At 44.7% G+C, this 10,497-nt stretch overlaps 1 pseudogene; it reads left to right on the forward strand.

The window, feature by feature from the left end:
- The first annotated feature begins 490 nt into the window (after window positions 1–490).
- LOC129639512 (RNA-binding motif protein, X-linked 2-like) lies at window positions 491–1,946 on the forward strand (annotated as a pseudogene).
- Window positions 1,947–10,497: the final 8,551 nt, after the last annotated feature.

The following is a 10,497-nucleotide window of genomic DNA, read 5'->3' on the forward strand; positions in this document are numbered from 1 at the left end:
ATGGCACACTTATAACATGGAGATATTTATATAGAACTCTGGGATAAACTGATGAGGCTCCCAGGATCTCCAGCTGCCCCAGGCTCTACCTGACTGCCCCCAGGGTTGAGCGAATGTGTAGGGATGTGTGCTGTGACACATCACTTGAGCAGGTCTGCTTTTGAGATTTTCTGAGAAACAGAATTAGCAAGAGGATAATGGGAATGGCTCAAACCATGGATTTCTGCAGCTGGGTTCAAATAGATGGAAGGCTGTGTTTGGTAGCAAATAGTTAGCTATCTGCCAAAGCATTGCCTGTCTGTCTTAGATCAAAGGAAGAACTATCTGAGTGGATCATGTATCTAACTATCGACTTCCTGAGGACTCAGAAGAAATGGATGAGGTGACCAGAGAGCTGCAGGAGAGGGGCTGTGGGACTCATGCTCCTCCACCAAGTTCATCTGAGGGCTCTGAAGATGACAAACCCACCAAAAAAACACAAAAAAGGTAAATGGTTAAGGCCTATGAGAAGACACTGGGTAGGCTTAATGTTTGCTCTTCTTAGCCTTCACTGAGATTTGGTAGTCAGTTCTCAAGTGTGAAGGGGGCAGGTGTGGGGAACCTTACCTTAACTGGGAAAGAAGAAGTATCAGCAGAAGACTAATGCTGTGGGCTAAATTCTGGCCACCAAAATGTGTATGTTGAAGTCCTAACCCTCTGGTGCCTAACGTGACTGTTTGGAGGTAGGGTCTTTAGAGAGAGAATTAAGAGCTGGAGTTGCCTTATATAGCAACCTGACATATTAAGGGTGACAGACATCCAGCTTGGATTCTTGGAGGCACTTTTCTAGAAGTAGAGACCGTGAGTGTTTCATGCTGCTGCCAAGCATGCTTTTCTTTTGTATATCCTCCATCTTTTCCATCTTCTTTTTCTTACTGATTGTGCCCCTCTTTTCCTCCAGACAAAACGGAAGAAAAGAAAAAAAAAGAAAGACAGAAGACTGGCCGGGAGGTACAGGCAGAGTAGCCAGCCTCCTCTTCCTTGCCCAGAAGCAAGATGATAAAGGAAAAGGATGACCCTGGCTCTAAAAAGCACAGTGGCAAGCACTCAGAGAAGGCAGAGAAGGGTCAGAAGTCAGAGTCCAGGGAGGTGCGGAAGTCCCACCCCAGTTCCCCTGAGGTCAGGAAGACCTGCCGTGGTAGAATGGAGGACCGAGAGAGGGAGCCAAGAACGGAGAAGTCCAAGCACGAACACAAGTCATCAAGCAGAAGGGAAGAGAGAGAAGACAGGCACAGGGAGAGAGACAGGGGTTGAAGCTCAGACATACATTCCAGATGGCATGACAGGCGCTCTGAGGGGCGGCATGACAGGTGCTCTCTGAGGGGCGTAGTCACAGGAGTAGAAGTAGGCACCAAGATAAATCCCACTGGCACAAAAGGTCCCGGCACTCCCGGGACCCGGAGTCCTCTAATCCCAAGGAGTGCAGGCATCACTGATGCCGCAGCCTGTTCAGCTATTCAGCACGGTAGAATTAAAAATGAACTGTATTTTTCAAATGCAATGAAATTCAGTTATTCTTTTACTATATTTACATGTAAAGTCTCTGAAAATGAATTCTTTTGATCCCTTGAGTATAATAATCATCAAGAGAGCTGTAGTTTTTAACAGCTAAATGTCCTGGATTTTTGAGCAGAATCCATTGTCCCTGGGAATATACTTGGTACTTTTGGTACTTACCAGAGCATGTACCTAAATCTGGGTTTATCAATAGGGCCATTGAATTCATGACCCCAATTTCTGATGAAATGGCCAGGAAGGAGAAATAGCAGACAGTTCTAGAATTCCAGTCTTTGTGCTACATGTTAAGAACCTTTCCAGTTGGCAGCTATAACCACTGAGCGGAGAAGTGTGGCTTAACTAGGTTCAGACGGGTTGCTATACATGTGATAAGGATTCTTAACATCAGCCTGCTCCTTCCTTATTTTTGCCTACCTGCCCCCTGTTTTTTGAAATTGTAGACATCTTTTTTTCAATTTTGCTGTTTTTGTTTTGGTTGGTATGTCTACATTTTTTCCCTTATAACTTATTTATTTATTTGATTGAGAAGAAATTCACATGAAATTAACCATTTAAAAAATATATATTTATTTATTTATTTTTAATTTATTAAAAAAATTTTTTTTACATTTCTTTCATTTTATTTATTTTTTTAAGTTAATTTTATGTTTTAACTTTACAATATTGTATTGGTTTTGCCATATATCAACATGAATCCGCCACAGGTATACACGTGTTCCCCATCTGGAACCCTCCTCCCTCCTCCCTCCCTGTTCCCTCCCTCTGGGTCGTCCCAAACTGGAGTTTATTTTTTAATTTAAGGATAATTGCTTTACAGAATTCTGTTTTCTGTCAAACATCAGCATGAATCAGCCATAGGTGTACATATGTTCCCTCCCTCTTGAGCCTCCCATCTCCCTCTCCATCCCAACCCTCTAGGTTGATACAGAGCCCCTGTTGGAGTTCCCTGAGACATAACAGTAAATTCCCATTGGCTATCTATTTTCCATATGTTATTGAAAGTTTCCATGTTACTCTCCGTACCTCTCACCCTCTCCTCCCCTCTCGCTGTGTCCATAGCCTGTTTTCTATGTTTCTCCATGTCTGCCTTGCAAATTCGTCAGTACCATCTTTCTAGATTTCGTATATATGTGTTAGTATACGATATTTATCTTGAGATTAACCATTTTAAAGGGGATATTCAGTGCAGTTGGGTACATTGACAGTGTTATAAAACCACCAACCCTATCTAGTTCCAATATATTTTCATCACCCCAAAATGAAACCCTGTATACCCTTGAAGCAGCTCCTCCCCATCCCCTCCTCCTCTTTGTCCCTGGCAACTACCAGTCTGCTTTCAGTTCCTGTAGATTTACCTATTCTGGGCATTTCATGTAAGTGGAATTGTACATGTGGCCTTTTGTGTTTGGGGCCTTTCACTTAGTATAATAGTTTTGAGGTGCATCCATATTGTATCAGTGAAAATGTTACGCAATCGTGTCCAACTCTTTGTGATCCCATGGACTGTAGCCTTCCAGGCTCTTCTGTCCATGGAATTCTCCAGGCAAGAATATCGGAGTGGGTAGCCATTCCCTTCTCCAGACACCTCATTCGTTTTTGTGGATAATGTCCCATTGTATAGATATTCCATGTTTTGTTTGCCACTCCTGAATGGATAGACATGTGGGTTGTTTCCACCTTTTGGCTAGCCAGGTATACCAACCTGCTTCTGTGCTTAGTCTGCTTTTCGAGTAGCTGCTCTTGGTGAGGTGGGAACACTTTGTCAGCTCCATTGCATATCTGTCTGGTCTGCTGGGTAGTTCTTTCTCATTTTGAGATTTCTTTTTATTTATTTATTTTATTCTACTTATTTATTTAATCAATCCTTTATGAATTTGATAGGAACAGTCCACAAAACCTTAATACCTCTGCTGAATTATTAAAATGGAATTTCTGACACTGTAAAGCAGAGGATTAGAGCTTTAATAGTGAATGTGCTAAGTTAAATCAACTGGTGTGTTTGTATGGGTCCTAGATGAGATGTGCACCTAGACTGGTGGTTGGGATGTCCATGAAGGAGAGTGGGGAGGGAGCTGGCGGAGATTGGGAAAGCCGTCAGACTATGACGTATGTCTAACTTGTGGAGAAGAAAGGGAGGGAAAGAAGGAAGTTACATAGGAAAAGTCTTAAGACTGCAGTGGAGTTCTAAGACTATTTCAGCAAGACCAGTGGTGAGCCCTTGATCAAGAGTCACCTGTCAGAGGAGTCCCAGGAGATGAGCCTTGGTAAACAGGCGTCCTTGCTGCTGGACTTCCGTCAGCCATCGTGACCACTCTGCTCGTGTCCATCATGCCAGTTGTGTAGTAACTAACGAAGGCCCCTGCACCTGGCTGAGTCGTTGTGTCTGCCTGGTGGTTCAGTGCCTCTTCCATAAGAGATGTTTTCTGGTGGTGGTTAACATATGATGCAGAAATCTTCACACTTTGCATGCTCCCATGTGTCAGTCCACGGCCTTTGCATCAGATCGCCTTGTCTCTGATCTTCCAGCCCTTTTCCTTCCAGGCTTCCAATTGGATGGTCAAGCCATTGGCCACTTCCTAGAGTCTTATGTATTCAATAAACGGTCTCACTTTGGGCCACTTTTTCCACACCAAGTCAAGTGCCCTGCTTGTTCCATCCACTGGAAAAATGTTCCTTCTCCCCCGTGAATGTATCTGCTGTTATATAGATACCACCCATCTTCGTTTTGTACTTAGATATTGAGTGCTGACCCATCTGTAAACCAGGCTCAAGCTGTTTCCTCCTTCAGCTGGTCATACAGGAATCCTCATATGGCCATAGGTGCAGAGTTACCATAGAGCCTACCACTGTCTGCATCATTCAGGTGTTTAAAAGCAGTGCTGATCTACTGCATCTCCATGGAATATGTATTTGATTTATGTATCAATTAGGGTTTTTCCAGAGAAACAGGGTATACATATATGAATGTGTGTGTGTGTGTGTGTGTGTATATATATATATATATATATATATATACACATACACCATATATATCTTGCATCCAGTATTCAAATGTCTGGCTATTCTTGCCCCAGTGTACATACAGCGTTAGTGCTGGGAGAAGCATTACATGGCATTGTCCTTCCTTCTAGGGGCCCAGCTACTTCTTCTAGATCTGAGGATGGGCTGATGTCTGGAAATTGAGCAAGTAATTTGGACTTTTTATTGGGGAGAACCTCCCTCGGCCCCCTGTTTCTCCACTTTTGCCTTTTTCAGCTTGTAGATCTTGAGTGATAACCCTTGGTGGCTCTCTGTATTGCTTCTAGGGACACCATGGTCCGTTTGCGCTATTTCCATGAGTCCATGTGGGTGAAGCCCGCTTGGTTGCCCTTCTGACCTTGAGGTTCACTTTAGTATTTGTGTCTTCCTGGCTTCTGGGGATAAGCACCACTCAGTTCAGTTCAATTACTCAGTCATGTCCGACTCTTTGCAACCCCGTGGACTGAAGCACACCAGGCTTCCCTATCACCAACTGGAGCTTGCTCAAACTCATGTCCATGGAGTCAGTGATGCCATCCAACCATCTCATCCTCTGTTGCCCCCTTCTCTTCCTGCCATCAATCTTTCCCAGCGTCAAGGGGCTTTTCTAATGAGTCAGCTCTTTGCATCAGGTGGCCACAGTGTTGGAGCCTCAGCTTCAGCATCAGTCCTTCCAGTACTATTCAGAATTGATTTCCTTTAGGATTGACTGGTTTGATCTCCTTGCAGTCCAGGGGACTCTCAAGAGTCTTCACCACCACAGTTCAAAAGTATCAATTCTTCGGCACTTCCTAGGTTTTTATTACTGTGGGGCCCCAGCTCTGTGATGATCTCTTACTGCCATCCCTGGCCTGCAGAGGAGGCCACCTCTGAACCTAATGAGCCTCTGAGTGGGATATCCTCTGGACCCTGCTATGGAATACTACCCTCTGGTGAGGTTTCTTACCTCATGCAATCTCTCCAGGATACCTACTCCCCTTGGCCTCGTCATTCCTTCCTTGGTCCTTTGCCAGGACAGCTCAGGTGTTTCTACTTTGCCTGGTGGTGGCCAGCACTTTCTCCAGTCCTCTGTGAGCCACCTCAGTGGAAGCTGCTCACCCCCTGCAGTTCTTGCCTGGGGGTTAAATTCTGTATGTATGTGTGTGCGTGTGTTCAGTCGCTACAGTCGTGTCTGAGTCTGCAACCCTATAGACTGTAGCCCACCAGGCTCCTCTGACAGTGGACTTCTCCAGGCAAGAATACTGGAGCGGGTTGCTGTGCCCTCCTCCAGGGGATCTTCCCCACCCAGGGATTGAACCTGCATCTCCTATGTCTCCTGCATTGCAGCCGGATTCTTGTACCACTGAGCCACTTGGGAAGCCCTCTAAATCCTATATGCTGAGTTCTAAGTCTGAATTCCTGCTTTTCTGATTCTTGATACAGCACCCTTGAAAACCAAACCCAGTGTTCCCATGGCTCCTGCCAGTTAATTCTTGCAGCTTTTTGGTAGGCCCAGCACTTCCCTAGCCAGGTAATGCTGGAATTTAATCCTAGATAGCAGTTTGGTAACCAGGAAAGAGGCTGGACACAGCTCCTGGGTCGGGGAGGAGGCGGGGGGGGGGGGCCCGGCGGGGCACTGCGTGTCTGGTGAGGGGAGCAGCCTCTAGCATCTTCCAGCACAGGGTGTGCAAGCCCTTGTTTGGAAAGAATGGCCCCCTTTGCATACTGAGAGCTGGGTAGGGGTATCTCCAGAGCCACCACCTTCAGGAAAGTCTAACCAGATGTTCCTATCCCACGTTTCAGGGTCCCAAGGATTTTCCAACCATATGAAGTCATGTGGCCCTGACTGCAGCAAAGCCGACCTGCCATATGTTAGATATTGAGTATTTAATCTCCCTGGAGTTATGCAACTCTTATGGCTTCTTTGTTGCTCTGCTGCATCCACTCCTCCACTGCAGGAACTGAGGGGCTCTTGGGAAGCTCGCTGGAGGCCCTCTGGCTCTCACACATACTCTTTACTTAACGGTCATCCATTTCTCATTACCCTGCTGCAGGGCATCAGTATACTTAACAGTATGCAGCCATTTCCACTGTCTTTGTAGGCCTTCCTTATTCCTCCATTTTCAAAAGTCTGAATCACCACATCTGGCAGCCTGTTTTCTCAGTTTTCCCACATCATCTCCAGAGAAATCTGTAGCAGTTGGGTCCTCAAGGCCTAGGACTATCCGTGCCCCACATCCCCTCAGGACAGTGTCCATTCTGCCCACCAGGCAGTGACTGAAGCAGTCCCAGGCCCCATCTTACACAGCCTGTTCTCTTGGACCACTGATGGCACCATCTGTGATAATTCGGGTTCTCTGAGAAGCAGGGGCCAAGGTGGGATCAAACACATAAGAGATTTATCAGGGTAAAGGCCTATGAGGGAGAGTGGGGAGGGAGTCAGGGGAGAGCTGTGGGACTAGATGCGGGTCTCTAACCCCGGTGGAGAGAGGGAAGGAAGGAAGGGTGGAGAGGAAAATTCTTAACCAGGTGGTGCAATTCTAAGGACATTTTGCGAAGCAAATGCGTCTTTCAGGACAGGCAGTCCACCATGGGCCCTGAGCATCTGCACATTCTTGCTGAGGTTCTTGAAAGCACAGTTTACCTGCTTCTTGATGCTGAACCATTTCTGTGTAGGGCAAAGTGACCATAGTATGACTACTGTTTAACCACTCGCTTCCCAGGGGAAGGAGCACTGGTTTGTTTGTTCATTGCTCAGAAGGTCCTGGGCCCTTGACCCTGGGTTCCTCGGCAGTGATGCAACCCGCCACATAGGTAGCATGTCTCTGAGCCCATTGCATTGCCCTTGGGGGACTGGCAGAACTCCACTGATACCCATGCTGTTTGCTGATAAAGTATTACTATCTTGTTCTGCCCCATGAAGTCTGTCTACTTTGCATCTGTAATGTGGGATCAGGTCGACCTGCCATCCTTTGTGAGGATGGGCTTCTTCCCTGACAGCATCCCTGCCCAGTCACCTGTGGGGGAAGTCCTGTGTCTTGCAGGAATAACCAATCTTAGCATCTCTGCTACACTCTGCCATTGGCCGAGAGTAGCCCATGAGAAATTTGGCCTTGGTGAAAATGCAGCGGTGATGGAAAGTGCAGCAGCACTGCATTTCAGAGCTCAATAGCTGTGGCAGTCAGTCACTTATGCTCCCTGGAGTCAGAGATCTGAGAGGGGCAAATACACCCTGCACTACGCCCAGCTGAGAACAGCCAGCTAGCTATTGGTTTTACTTGATCTTTGGCAACAACGAATGCTTACTGGTTTCTTTCATGGGTTCACTTCACAGAAGAGTTGCAATTCATTGGTGGACAAACTCGCAGTGACCTCAAAGCTGAACAGCCAGTGAATAAAGTGCTCATTAAGAACAATTTTTACTTCTTGGCATATCAGTATTTCTTTCATGTGGCCTGATTAACACCCTAGTCTGTCTCTTTCCTTCCTCTAACCTACTGGAATGTGTACCTCATAAGTATCTATCTTGGCCGTTTATGGACTCAGTGAACCCTAAATTGGAAGTGATCCTTATCTAGTACAGATGTTCTGTAAACAGGTTTTAAAGCTTTTTGAAAGGAGTAGCCTGGTCATTGTCTAAATGGTAGTCCAGTGAAGTATAAAGTGCTGTGCACTATGCTGTTGAGACCAAACAATAGTCAAACATTTGCTGATATCTTTCATCTGAAAAGTTAAGCTTAGAAGACATGTTTGGGTGTGACTATTTGCACTGAAAGGATTTAACCTAGTATCTTTCCTTTACTAAATAGGTGGCCCGTGATTTCTGCAAGTGTTACTGGGAACTCCATCATAAAATGAATGATAAGAACAGATCAGTTTTTCCAGTTGGAAATAATAATTATATCTGTGATAAGCATTTGTTATTCTTTAAGTATGGGCTTCCCTGGTGGCTCAGTGGTACAGAGTCCGCCTGCAGTGTACGAGGTGCAAGTTTGATCCCTGTATCAGGAAGATGCCCTGGATGAGGGCATGGAAACCCACTCCTGTATTCTTGCCTAGAGAATTCCATGGACAGAGGAGCCTAGCAGGCTACAGTCCATTGGGTTGTAAAGAGTTGGACACAAATGAAGCAACTTAGCATGCATGCAAACTAAGTATGACCAATAGCGTGTCATCAAAGACACATTGGTCCCTAGATGAATCATTAAAAATACTGAAATTATGTGCTGGGTCCTAAAAAGGGGCAAAACCATATGACACAAGTTACTCTAAAATATATGCTTGTCACCTAGCTATATAGCTATTGTATATTTGATGCCAATATACTTTCTATAATGAACATCAGTCAAAAATTTGGTTACCTTTTGTCAGCTTAGAATTTAGAAGAGCACCTTGGGGTTGACTGAAGATGACCTACTATCTTTACAGAAGTTGTTCGAAAAAATCTGAACTAATGCTTTGTTTTTCTACGCCTCATAAGAAACTGAGGCATTTGGTATTATCCACCTTAGGCTAGGTTTAGAATTGGCATAAGAACTGATGTTGGAGATGGTTGTGATGATGTTTCCTCAAGAGAAAGGCATTTGTTAGCAAGCAGCTAACAGCGGCCAAAAAAAAAAAAAAAAAAAGTCCTTCATGATTATTTAGATCTCTTAAGTTCCTTGAATTTTTATTAGTATATTATATGGTTGCCAAATCATAAAGTATACTGTGTAATTGTTATCAGTGTGACATCTTTTTTTTTTCCTCTAGCCTTCCCTGGTGGTTGTGGGAAACCCCGGGGTCTCCTTGGGTCTGTGGCCGCATTCTGGCCCTTCCGGTTCATGTCCTGCTTGCTTGGCAGGCCCGGTTGGGCCCCTTGGAACACGTCCACAGCACGAGGGGAGGGGAGGGGCACTGACGCCTCCCCTCCCAGCGCCCCTGTGTGGGGAGGCCCGAACAGGGCCTTATTCTGTGCTCACATCTTATCTGTGTGCTGGTTTTACTTATTTCATATCTGCATTTCTTTGTGTGTATATTTTCACTAGCATTCTTTCCTGATAATACACCACACCAGTGTCCCACTAGGATTGTTTTAATTTGTCTTCATAATTAATAGTAATGCTATGTACATTTTCATATAGTCTTTTACATTTGTTTTCACTTTATATTATTCCCTTGGACCAAATTTGCCTAAATGCAGTTACCAGGTCCAAAAGTACAGCTGGAACCATAACCCATCTTATTGTTAGACTGCTTTTCAGAAAGATCAGATTTGTGGGATTGCCACCACTGTAGAGTTGAAATGTAATTCCCCACATCTGGGCAACCCTGGATTTTTATCATTTTATTCCTGTTTTCTTCTCTGAAAGGTATATTGTGATACATTTGCGTTATTCTAATTTGCATTTTATTTCATGGCATTGTTACTTTTAGTGCTTTCGTTTTTAAAAAATATTTAAATGGTTCTCTCTCTAAGGACTGTAGTTACCAGCTCATACATTCTTAATGTATTTTGGCCAGCAGACTTGGAAGAGCTATGGTAAGCACCTTTCCTCCCATTCTGGCGCTCACCTTTTGACATTTAATTCATTAGACAAAAGAGCATTTGAAAAAATGACTGACTTTGAGACTACGAATGCAGTGATATTAGGACATAGTAGCCGTCAGATAGCGTGCACGCATTCTCTCCTTCCATTCTCACCTCCCTCTTCCTCTCTGTTTTCTGCCTTTTTTGAGGGAGGATATTAGACTTCTTGCTAAAGTCATATGAAAATACACTTGTTATCCAAAGCCTATCTCTGAGAAGGATACTGGTCCCATTGGTAATAGAGATTGCTTTGGGAGAGGTGAACCAGGCCAACAGCTGGGAGAGGAGAGGGAAACTTTTCACTGTAGCTTTCATACCTTTTGATTTCCAAACTGGATTGCTATTACTTTAAAAAAGTTTTATTTTTTGGTATT

This window comes from Bubalus kerabau, chromosome X, assembly GCF_029407905.1.
Source record: "Bubalus kerabau isolate K-KA32 ecotype Philippines breed swamp buffalo chromosome X, PCC_UOA_SB_1v2, whole genome shotgun sequence".
Lineage (NCBI taxonomy): Eukaryota > Metazoa > Chordata > Mammalia > Artiodactyla > Bovidae > Bubalus > Bubalus kerabau.